Source organism: Triticum aestivum, chromosome 5A, assembly GCF_018294505.1.
Source record: "Triticum aestivum cultivar Chinese Spring chromosome 5A, IWGSC CS RefSeq v2.1, whole genome shotgun sequence".
Taxonomy (NCBI): Eukaryota; Viridiplantae; Streptophyta; class Magnoliopsida; order Poales; family Poaceae; genus Triticum; species Triticum aestivum.
Genome location: NC_057806.1, coordinates 227,604,738 through 227,616,711, shown reverse-complemented (window position 1 = coordinate 227,616,711; position 11,974 = coordinate 227,604,738). Strand labels below are relative to the sequence as shown.

General features: G+C 43.8%; 1 long non-coding RNA gene across 2 annotated transcripts; it reads left to right on the top strand.

The window, feature by feature from the left end:
- The first annotated feature begins 7,782 nt into the window (after window positions 1-7,782).
- Window positions 7,783-11,322, top strand: LOC123102841 (uncharacterized). Of its 2 annotated transcripts, none has more exons than XR_006449427.1 (4): window positions 7,783-8,394; window positions 8,493-8,536; window positions 9,096-10,372; window positions 10,911-11,322. It is a non-coding gene; the product is annotated as an uncharacterized lncRNA (long non-coding RNA). The 2 variants fall into 2 exon arrangements; XR_006449426.1 differs by having other exon boundaries at window positions 7,798-8,394; window positions 9,096-9,792.
- The last annotated feature ends 652 nt before the right edge of the window (window positions 11,323-11,974 follow it).

The following is an 11,974-nucleotide window of genomic DNA, read 5'->3' as shown; positions in this document are numbered from 1 at the left end:
CCGCCGCCGCCCCGCCGCCTCTCCGGCTCCCCGCCGGCCGGATCCGGCGAGATCCGGCCCGGGAGCACCTCGCTGCCGTCATCTCGCTCCGGCGAGCTCCATCCCCGCCGTGAACAGTGCCCGCCGCCGCCTCGGTTCGCGCGCCGGTCAAACCCTAGATCCGAGGGCTGTTTTTTTTCCAAGTCCCTGATATTTTCAGTCCAAGTGCTCATGTTCATGACCCCGTAACTTTGCATCCGTAGCTCCGATTCATGCATATAGCATATCAAAATGTTCAACTCAGAGAGTAGATTATTTCGTTCCATTGCATCATTTTCATTTGAGTTCATCTTGATGCCCGATATGCTGTTAGAATAGGGCTACTTGAGATAATTGTCAGATCTGCTATTCCATTTAGGTTTTTGTCATTTTTTGCCATGATTATTGTGTGCATGCTATGCCCTGATGCTCTACATGTGTTTTGTTAAGGGTTTTGTCATCTTTTCAGAGGTGCAACCCATGTATTTTTGTGATGTGTGTGGTGACTAGTGCAAGCTTGCAAAGTGGTGCACTTGCTAATTCTGTTTTCAGGGACTTAGTAATTTCACTAAGTCCTTGACCTGTTTATCTCATGATGCCATATGTTCATGTTGTTTTCTAGTGACCCGTGCCTCTTTTGAGGATGATCAGTAAGGCTGTTTTGTTAATATTGTAATGCTCTATCCATCCATGTCTTTGTTTGTAATTATCTAGCAACCTAGCTTGAGTTAATCGAGCTCTACTTTTGCTACTTCGTGAATCTGGGCAGATTGTCAACTTGTTTGCAATTTTGCCGGTGATGTTGTAGTTGATCCGTGCATGCTATGCTATTGTTCTTGCCATGTCTAGCTTGCATTTTGTGCCTTCTTGATGGATGTATGCTTGTCTTGCCATGACTTGCACCGTAGTGAGTGCATCGAGCTCGTAAACATGACTACTTGAGTTATATTTCAGCATGTGTCAGTTTTTCACTAAGTTTGAAAACTGATTATGTTTTTGCTATGTTCACATGCTTGCAATTGTATTTTCTGATCCCTTTTGGCTCAAGGTCACTAAGGGACTTTTGTTAAGCTCTTTGAGTAGCTCCATGCCATGCTTTACTTTGCCATGATACGGTCCTGTAGTATGTAGTTTTGTTGCTCCGAAGAGTGCTACCTGATCTGAAATTCCAGACAAGTGTTAATTTCACTAAGTCTGAGATCTGTTTGTCATATGCATTTTTGCCATGCTTGTTTGACCCTGTTAATGGATGAATTGGCCGTAGCTCAGTGCTAGACTTTTATTAAGCATCTTGTGTGCATCCCTGCCATGTATTTTGTTGTCATGTTTGGATGCTGTAGTATGTTCATCTCGTTGCATTTAGATGGCTACTTGCTGTAAATCGCAAACCGGTGTCATTTTTGAATCGCTTGCCATTTCCAAACCGTAACTCCGATTCCGGCGTTCTTTATATTGTTTTCAAGCGATTTCATCTCATCTTTCCAGTGGCATACTTGGATTTCCATGTTGAGGCCGGGTTCATGCAATTCCTGTCATATCTTGCATTTTGCATCCCGCATCGCATCCCGCATGGCATATCATCTTTGCATTGTGTTGTTTGAGTTTGCACGTGGTTGATTGTATCCTTGTTGCTTGTTTGTCTTGTTTGGGTAGATCCAGGAGACGAGTTCGCTAACGAGGAGCCCGTTGAGTTTGCTTTTGAGGATCCAGTCAACTCTGACAACTGTGCAGGCAAGATGATCATACCCTCGAAATCACTACTATCTTTGCTTTGCTAGATGCTCGCTCTTTTGCTATGCCATTGCTATGATGCCTACCACTTGCTTTCAAGCCTCCCAAATTTCCATGTCAAACCTCTAACCCACCATTGTCCTAGCAAACCATTGATTGGCTATGTTACCACTTTGCTCAGCCCCTCTTATAGCGTTGCTAGTTGCAGGTGAAGATTGGGGGCCGTTCCTTGTTGGAACCTTTATTTACTTGTTGGGATATCATTATATTGCCATGTTATATTAATGCATCTATATACTTGGTAAAGGGTGGAAGGCTCGGCCTCTCGCCTAGTGTTTTGTTCCACTCTTGCCACCCTAGTTTCCGTCATATCGGTGTTATGTTCCCGGATTTTTGCGTCCCTTACGCGGTTGGGTTATAATGGGAACCCCTTGATGGTTCGCCTTGATTAAAGCTTTTCCAGCAACGCCCAACCTTGGTTTTACCATTTGCCACCTAGCCTTTTCTTTCCCTTGGGTTCTGCAGACTCAAGGGTCATCATTATTTTAACCCCCCCCCGGGCCAGTGCTCCTCTGAGTGTTGGTCCAAACTGTCAGCCGCCGGTGGCTACCAGGGGCAACTCTGGGTTGGCCTACCGGAAGTTTAGACAATCTGAGTGTTCCCTGAGAAAGAGATATGTGCAGCTCCTATCGGGATTTGTCGGCACGTTCGGGCGGTGTTGCTGGTCTTGTTTTAACCTGTCGAAGTGTCTTGAAGAACCGAGATACCGAGTCTGATCGGAACGTCTTGGGAGGAGGTCTATTCCTTCGTTGACCGTGAGAGCTTGTCATGGGCTAAGTTGGGACTCCCCCGCAGGGATTGAACTTTCAAAAGTCGTGCCCGCGGTTATGGGCAGATGGGAATTTGTTAATGTCCGGTTGTAGATAACTTGAACCTTAATCAATTAAAATGAATCAACTGAGTGTGTTACCGTGATGGCCTCTTCTCGGCGGAGTCCGGGAAGTGGACACGGTGTTGGAGTAATGCTTGCGCAGGTTGCTCTCTAGTTTCTCGCTCGTGCTTTGCCTCCTCTTCTCGCTCTCTTTTGCGAATAAGTTCGCCACCATATTTGCTAGTCGCTTGCTGCAGCTCCACTTATTTACCTTGCCTTACCTATAAGCTTAAATAGTCTTGATCGCGAGGGTGCGAGCTTGCTGAGTCCCTGTGGCTCACAGATTACTATTACACCAGATGCAGGGCCTAATGATTCCGCTCCAGGAGACGCGTATGAGCTCAAGTGGGAGTTCGACGAGGACTCTCAACGTTACTATGTTTCCTTTCCCGATGATCAATAGTGGTGCCCAGTTGGGGGTGATTGGGACCGTGTCGCTTGTTGGGTTATCTTTTATTTTGGCGCCGTAGTCGGGCCATGAGTGTTTGGTTGATGTAATGTTATTTATGTACTTGATTGACGTGGCGAGTGTAAGCCAACTATGTTATCTCCCATTTATTAGTTATATTACATGGGATGTTGTGAAGATTGCCTAACTTGCGACATATGCCTTCAATGCGATTATGTCTCTAAGTCGTGCCTCGACACGTGGGAGCTATAGTCGCATCGAGGGTGTTACACAGCAGTAGAGAAGGAATCGCTCGATCGGGTTCAGTTAACAGCCAGATCGAGTGATCGCTCGGGTTCAGTAACGCGTAGTGCTACCTCTTGAGCACTGTGTTGGTTTTCCCTTGAAGAGGAAAGGGTGATGCAGCAAAGTAGCGTAAGTATTTCCCTCAGTTTTTGAGAACCAAGGTATCAATCCAGTAGGAGATCATGCTCGTGTCCCACGCACCTACACAAACAAATAAGAACCTCGCAACCAATGCGATAAAGGGGTTGTCAATCCCTTCACGGTCACTTACAAGAGTGAGATCTGATAGATATGATAAGATAATATTTTTGGTATTTTTATGATAAAGATGCAAAGTAAAATAAATAGCAAAAGAAATAACTAAGTGTTGGAAGATCAATATGATGGAAGATAGACCCGGGGGACATAGGTTTCACTAGTGGCTTCTCTCAAGAGCATAAGTATTATGATGGGTAAATGAATTACTGTCGAGCAATTGATAGAATTGAGCATAGTTATGAGAATATCTAGGTATGATCATGTATATAGGCATCACGTCCGCGACAAGTAGACCGAAACGATTATGCATCTACTACTATTACTCCACACATTGACCGCTATCTAGCATGCATCTAGAGTAGTAAGTTCATAAGAACAGAGTAACGCCTTAAGCAAGATGACATGATGTAGAGGGATAAACTCATGCAATATCATATAAACCCCATCTTTTTATCCTTGATGGCAACAATACAATACATGTCAGTTTCCTTTCTGTCACTGGGATCGAGCACTGCAAGATTGAACCCAAAGCTAAGCACTTCTCCCATTGCAACAAAGATCAATCTAGTAGGCCAAACCAAACTGATAATTCGAAGAGACTTGCAAAGATAAACCAATCATACATAAAAGGACTCAGAGGAGAATCAAATATTATTCATAGATAAACTGGACCATAAACCCACAATTCATCGGATCTCAACAAACACACCGCAAAAGAAGATTACATCGAATAGATCTCCAAGAAGATCGAGGAGAACTTTGTATTGAGATCCAAAGAGAGAGAAGAAGCCATCTAGGTAATAACTATGGACCCGTAGGTCTGAAATAAACTACTCACACATCACCGGAGAGGCCATGAAGTTGATGTAGAGTCCCTCCATGATCAATGCCCCCTCCGGCAGAGCTCCGGAAAAGGCCCCAAGATGGGATCTCTCGGGTACAGAAGGTTGCGGCGGTGGAATTAGGTTTTCGTGGTGCTCCTGGATGTTTGGGGGGGGTGCGTGAATATATATAGAAGGAAGAAGTACATCGGTGGAGCAATAAGGGGCCCACGAGGGTGGAGGGTGCGCCCAGGGGGTAGGTGATGTCTACTACACAACCATCTTCTTGTAAACGTGGTTGGCCTCCAAGTGGAGAGGTTTGTTGGACAGTAGCAAATTTCCCTCAAGTGGATGACCTAAGGTTTATCAATCCATGGGAGGCGTAGGATGAAGATGGTCTCTCTCAAGCAACCCTGCAACCAAATAACAAAGAGTCTCTTTTGTCCCCAACACACCCAATACAATGGTAAATTGTATAGGTGCACTAGTTCGGTGAACAGATGGTGATACAAGTGGTATATGCATGGTAGATAATGGTTTTTGTAATCTGAAAATATAAAAACAGCAAAGTAACTAATGATAAAAATGAGCACAAACGGTATTGCAATGCTAAGAAACAAGGCCTAGGGTTCATACTTTCACTAGTGCAAGTTCTAATAATAACATAATTAGATCACATAACTATCCCTCAACATGCAACAAAGAGTCACTCCAAAGTCAATAATAGCGGAGAACAAACGAAGAAATTATAGTAGGGTACGAAACCACCTCAAAGTCATTCTTTCCAATCAATCCGTTGAGCTATTCCTATAAGTGTCACAAACAGCCCTAGAGTTCGTACTAGAATAACACCTTAAGACAAATCAACCAAAACCCTAATGTCACCTAGATACTCCAATGTCACCACAACTATTCGTGGGTATGATTATACGATATGCATCACACAATCTCAGATTCATCTATTCAACCAACACATATAACCTCAAAGAGTGCCCCAAAATTTCTACCGGAGAGTCAAGCCAAAAACGTGTGTCAATCCCTATGCATAGATTCCCAAGGTCACGGAACCCGCAAGTTGATCACCAAAACATACATCAAGTGGATCAATAGAATACCCCATTGTCACCACGGGTATCCCATGCAAGACATACATCAAGTGTTCTCGAATCCTTAAAGACTCAATCCGATAAGATAACTTCAAAGGGAAAACTCAATCCATTACAAGAGAGTAGAGGGGGAGAAACATCATAATATCCAAAAATAATAGCAAAGCTCGCGATACATCAAGATCGTACCACCTCAAGAACACGAGAGAGAGAGAGAGATCAAACACATAGCTACTGATACATACCCTCAGCCCCGAGGAAGAACTACTCCCTCCTCGTCATGGAGAGCACTGGGATGATGAAGATGTCCACCGGAGAGGGATTCCTCATCGGCAGGGTGGCGGAACGGGTCTAGATTGGCTTTCGGTGGCTACGGAGCCTTTTGGCGACGGAACTCCCAATCTATTGTGCTCCCCGAAGTTTTTAGGGCATATGGGTATATATGGGAGGAAGAAGTACATCGGTGGACCTCCGGGCTATCCACGAGGCAGGGAGGCACGCCCCCCACCGTCGTGGGCAGCCCGGGACTCTCCTGGTTCAACTCCGATACTCCGTGGGCTTCTTCTGGTCCAAAAATAAGTTCCGTGAAGTTTCAGGTCAATTGGACTCCGTTTGATTTCCCTTCTCTGGATACTCTAAAACAAGGAAAAACAGAAACTGGCACTGGGCTCTGGGTTAATAGGTTAGTCCAAAAAATAATATAAAGGTGTATAATAAAGCCCATAAACATCCAAAACAAATAATATAATAGCATGGAACAATCAAAAATTATAGATACGTTGAAGACGTATCAGCATCCCCAAGCTTAATTCTTGCTCGTCCTCGAGTAGGTAAATGATAAAAGAGATTTTTTGATGTGGAATACTACCTAACATATTTCTCTAAGCAATTTTCTTCATTTTGGCATGAATGTTCAGATCCATAAGATTCAAGACAAAAGTTTAATAATGACATAAAAATAATAATACTTCAAGCATACTAACTAAGCAATCATGTCTTCTCAAAATAACATGGCCAAAAAAAGTTCATCCTTACAAAATTATATAGTTTAGTCATGCTCCATTTTCGTCACACAAGAATGCTCTCATCATGCACAACTCCGATGACAAGCCAAGCAATTGTTTCATACTTTAGTAATCTCAAACTTTATAAATCTTCATGCAATATATGAGTGTGAGCCATAGATATAGCACTATAGATGAAATTTAAACCAATAAAGAGGCCGGGCAACTCGCCATCCGGAGCGCCCCTCGATCGCGTTGCTCGTTGGCCGTTCGATGCTGGTCAACTGGGTCTCTGGCGCCCTGCCTCATGTTCGATCTTCGTTCGCCGGGTCATGTCCCGTTTTCACTGGCTGGTCAAAATGCAAGGGTGAATGACCTGTGGGCTCATGGCAAATGTAGATAGGCTGGGTCAAACTTTCCTGGGTGTTCGTGCGCCTCTCCCCGAGCATCGCGCCGCGTGTGCCGCGCGCTTCGCGTCGTGCGGCGGGGGCGAGCCGCAGTTATGCAGCATGAGCGAACCGCAGAGGGGTGGCCAGCGCTTATGCACCTGGTCCTGCGCCCACGTATATGCTATGACGATGACGGGTGGGCCGGTGCTGCCCCTGGTCCCGCTCGTCTGTTGGACTGGCTACGCGTCCCATGATGTGGGATGTAGGTTAGAGGTTTTTCGGGTCAACCGCTTTTGGCAGGACACTTCTGGCGCGTTGCCTGCGTCGTGCGTTGTGGGGCGTAGCTGCGGAGTGGTCAGCCGATGCGTGTGCACCCGCCTCATCCGCCTGCCTTTGGTCAATCGTGATGACGGGTGGGCCGACGCCGCACCTGGTCCCGCTCGTCGGCGTCCTGGCTACGTGTTTTGCTGGGGTTATCACGTCGTCGTTTGTGGTCACGTGTGGGGTCCTCGCATGCAGGGCGATGCGTCGTGGCTCGTGGCTGGCCCCATTCGTTGGTCTCCTCTTTTGCTTCGTTTGAAGAGAGAGAGGGGTTGGCTGACCGATGCATGGATGTGCGCGCGGGGTAGCAGACCGATGCATAGTGCTCCTACGTCATGATGCGTACGAGATGTGCTGCCGCATACACACCCGCCGCTGCCTTTCCATGCAATGACCGGTGGGCCACGTTGGATGATGGTCCTACACGTCTATGGGTTGATTTTTTTCTGTTCATGTCGTTGAGTTTCGTCTGCGGTCGGAGTGAGTCGGGTCATGCGTCGTGCTCTGGCTGACTCCTGCGCCATGACCGGTGACCCCGGTCTTGCGGCTGGGTGTGGGCGTTCGCTTTTGCTGTAGCGCAGCCGGTAGTGTTCCCTCACATCTCGAGACCCGCATCCCGTCCTTCTCTCTCCTCCTCCTTTCTCCTCGTCAGCCATCAATCCGCCTCCTCGCTGCTCCGGTTTACTCCACCGATTTCTCTCCGGCTGCCGGCCTCCCAGCCCCCCACCTCACAACGGCATTTCCTGAGGAGCAGCGCGAGCGAGGCCAACAGGCGGAAGGATCGGATCGTGGCCTCGCACGCTGGCTCGTCATCTGCTTTGGCACCTTTCGGATCTGCGCTGCTGCGTGCGATGGTTCTAAATCAGTGCAGGTCGTCGCCGCGGGATAGTAGGGCCGGCGGATTCTTCGCATCGGGGGCTGGCTGGCAGGGGAGGGTTAGGAGGCCGGCATGACTTGCTAACGAGCATAGGTCGGCCGCGCTCTCGCTTTGACCGCTTTGCTCTCTTTCTCCTCCTCGTTGTGTTGCGCTCTCTCTCTCTCTCTTCGATTGGATTTCCTCTCCTTCACCGGTGGTGCTCTCGTCGGCTGCAATGTCGTCCATACTCTGGACGGGACTATTGGTTGAGATTCGTTCTCCTTTCCTGATCTTGTCGTGTACCCTTATTTTTTCTATGCCCTGCTGATTTCGTGTTCTTCCTTCTGTCCGCATCGTGTGTAGGTTGATTATCTTGCCATCCGTTCTTCCTTCGGCGATTAATTGAGGTGACACCACGCTCCATTTTCTTTTCTGCAAGATGTTTGATGAAATGCATATTTGTTAACCTTTTTTGCGTTCAGTTCATTTTGCTTGTTGTTCATCCTTGGCCTTATGGTCCGTCTTTCCTCCTTATCTAGCCTACTTCTCCTTTCCAGTTCGGGTAAATGGATTGCTCTTTTGCTTGTCTGTGGATGACTATTCTTTTACCTCTGTGCACCGATCCACATCATGCGTGTGCTTTGACTACTTCATCTCTGTTTATTTAGCTGGTTCTAGGATCTCCTTTGTTGCTGCATCTTGAGCTCCTACTTTGCTGTAACTATGTCCTGCTACTTGATGTTTGCTTCCTTTCTTTCTAGCTACATGCTTATTCTTTCTAGCCACATGCATGTTTTCCTTTTCCTATGGGAAATAGTTCAGTTATATTTATCAGTAGCATATCTATGTTTATAGATACATACTAGGAACGTGCTTCTTTAGTGTGGCCTTCTCTTTTTTATGCAAGAAGTGTGCCTTCTCTAATCTGACAATCATCTTATTTGTTGTTCTAAATAATTACTGCAGGATGGAGCAGCAGGCATAGATGAAATCTACTGCCAATTTCTATTGGTTGTGGCATCTTCCGCTGAGTAACTCTACGAAACAGCCTGCTAGCATTGATTCTTGCAATAAAAAAATAAGTCTAGCATCATTCATAAAAAGCTTATAGACTTAGATAATTTCTTAATCTTGCACTGGTTCTCACCAGTGAGATTGTACATGTGGTATTTTGAGAATACCAGTGTAATTCACTGGTCCAAAAGCTCCATTTCTTAATGTGTTTTTGCAGAATGCTACCAGTAATGTTTTTCTTTTCCTTAATGTACAAACATATCTATTAGATATGATTTTGGATCTGAACTTTTCCCTGTCTGCAGCTCACATTGTGGTATGGTCATGGTACAGCAAAAGGAAAAGATGTTTAAACTTTTTTTGGGCGTCATACATGAAAAGTACCTTTATTTCCATCGAGCTTAATTACTAAGAAAATGTTACCACTATTTCCTTACTAATAAACCTAAATGTTCTGAAAGTTCGGTCTCTTGCTCTCTTTGCTTATGAATCGGACACTTTGCCTTTCTTTAGTCCTTACACGGTTCCACCTCGCTTTGACTTCATACTTTGATGGTGTTTGTAGGTATGAAGAGTGGTCATAATGTTACTTAAAGGAGGCCTCAACTCGCACCAAATACATGGGCATGTGCAACAGCAACTTATGTAGGTGAGTAGCTATTTATGCTTAGTTTTGACTTGAGTACAAAAAAGAGCTTACTGACATATACAAGAGAATAGGCTACCCATTCTTGAATTGAATCAGATTGGTAGACTAAACCACGGTGGTGTACTCTTTGCTGCTGAGTTATTACAATCCAACTGAAAATAAGGGGAAAACAAACATGATCCTGCCATTTAAATTATCTCATATTTGTGGAGAAAAGTTGCATAGTTAGCTATTGCAAAATACTATCGACCCAGTTTTTGTTCAATAGACGTCCCTTCTTCGAATGTAGCTTGAACCTGCGCGAGGGCATGGTAGCATGCTCATTCTATTTTTTTACTAAGGTGGTTACACTTTCCTACTTTTTGCTGAAAGAGAGTCAATTTAGTCATGAGCTATAGCGACGTTTCTGTTTACTGAATTTCGTTTTGCAGTTCCCTTCTCTTGAATGTTTATTCAAATGTGCCTAATGTTTTTTTTTCAAGTTTGTAAAAACTAATAAATGCTGCTCTCAAATCAGTTAGGAGGCTGAAGGTAGTAGCTTACTGAACTCTCATTTCCGGAAAAATCTGGAGATGTCTTGGTATGGAGTTTCATGATCAACTTGCTCCGGCATAGTTAATCTTTCTAGACTAATTGTTTGTCAGTATCTATGCTATACATGTGTTTGATTGGTTGTGCAAACATGCATGGATTGTTCTGTGTGGAAATTGCTTTATCCGGTCTGTTCTATAGCAATGTTTCCAGTGGCTGTTTAGCACATATATTTAGATAGTTTCATACGCATGCTTGGTTCTGCCAGAAAATTATCTTCCCTGATATGTTTTCAGATGCTATTTGGTATACATGTTTGTCTTTGTCATCTTTATGTTGAGTTGTGGGTTCCAAAGGTATTTATGATGATCGTTTGCATGGTGGGTCATGTTAGCGATGTGCGTTGCATATTCATGATTCAAACTCTTTGTTGGGTATATATCTATATGAAGTTGTTTTTGAATGGCCCATGATTCGTTTTTTATTAGTATTTTAGTTTAAGCATTTCTCCAGAGAATCTTGATATCCAGCTGTATATATATCCAGTCATGTTTTTTTACTCTGACCGATTTCTTTTTTTTTTACAGTTTGTACAATCTCTAAAGATGGTGCTCCATTGTTCTGTTAATCAAGATTTGTTCCCTCCTTTCTTACTAGCTGATACGTGATGACCGTTTGCACGGGGGGTTATGTTAACTATATTCTATTCATGATTCAAACTTTTTGTTGGGTAATTTAGTTTAGACATTGTGTCCTGAGAATCTTGATATCTAGCTGTATCGGTATAGTGTAGTTTGTGATTTTCCCTCTGAATTTATATATCCACTCAGGTTGGGATAGGTTATGAGTATTCTTAGTGTGGAAACAGCGGCAGTGCTGCACTTTCATCAGATGATGATATGCCAACTTTGCGCCATTTGGCTCTATGTTACCCGAATAAGATAACAAAATACACATGCTCAAGTATATATTTTCAAAGATGAATTATCCTTCATTTTCCATTTTGAATGGTTTGAATAAGTATCCTAAGTGGCTTCTAAAACTTACTTCTACCAAAGAAGTCAAATATTTTTCATCTTAAATCGCTTCCTCAAGAATAGTTATTGAGAAAATGCAAATATTTTCGACGCGCACATGGTTTCAAATGGGTCTCTCCGCCATTTGGCGTCTGTGGGCTGGATACACTTGGACTGGCAGCCCTAAAAAAATAGGATTTGTAAAAAAGATGGGCTTAAATGCTACATAACCAATGAATAAAAATTGAAGAAAAATATGGATCTCTGTTACCCATATAACATAACAAATTATGCATGCAAGTTTAGATTTTGAAAGACAAACCTCAATGTAAAGGTTCACAATTCATGCCCTATGCTTGCTCAAACATAAAATTATGAACAAATATTCTCAAACGCGCACATGGTATTAAATGGGATTATGTGCCATTTGGGGCAAGAGTCATATTTTCAGACGGACATGGTTTTCGGTGGGACTTTGTGTTGCCAAATTTAAATGTGTGTGTGCATCTAATTGTAGACAACAAGCCACAATTCTTTATTATTATTATTATTATTATTATTATTATTATTATTATTATTATTATTATTATTATTATTATTATAGAGCGTTAAATTTTATTACCATATGTGCTTGC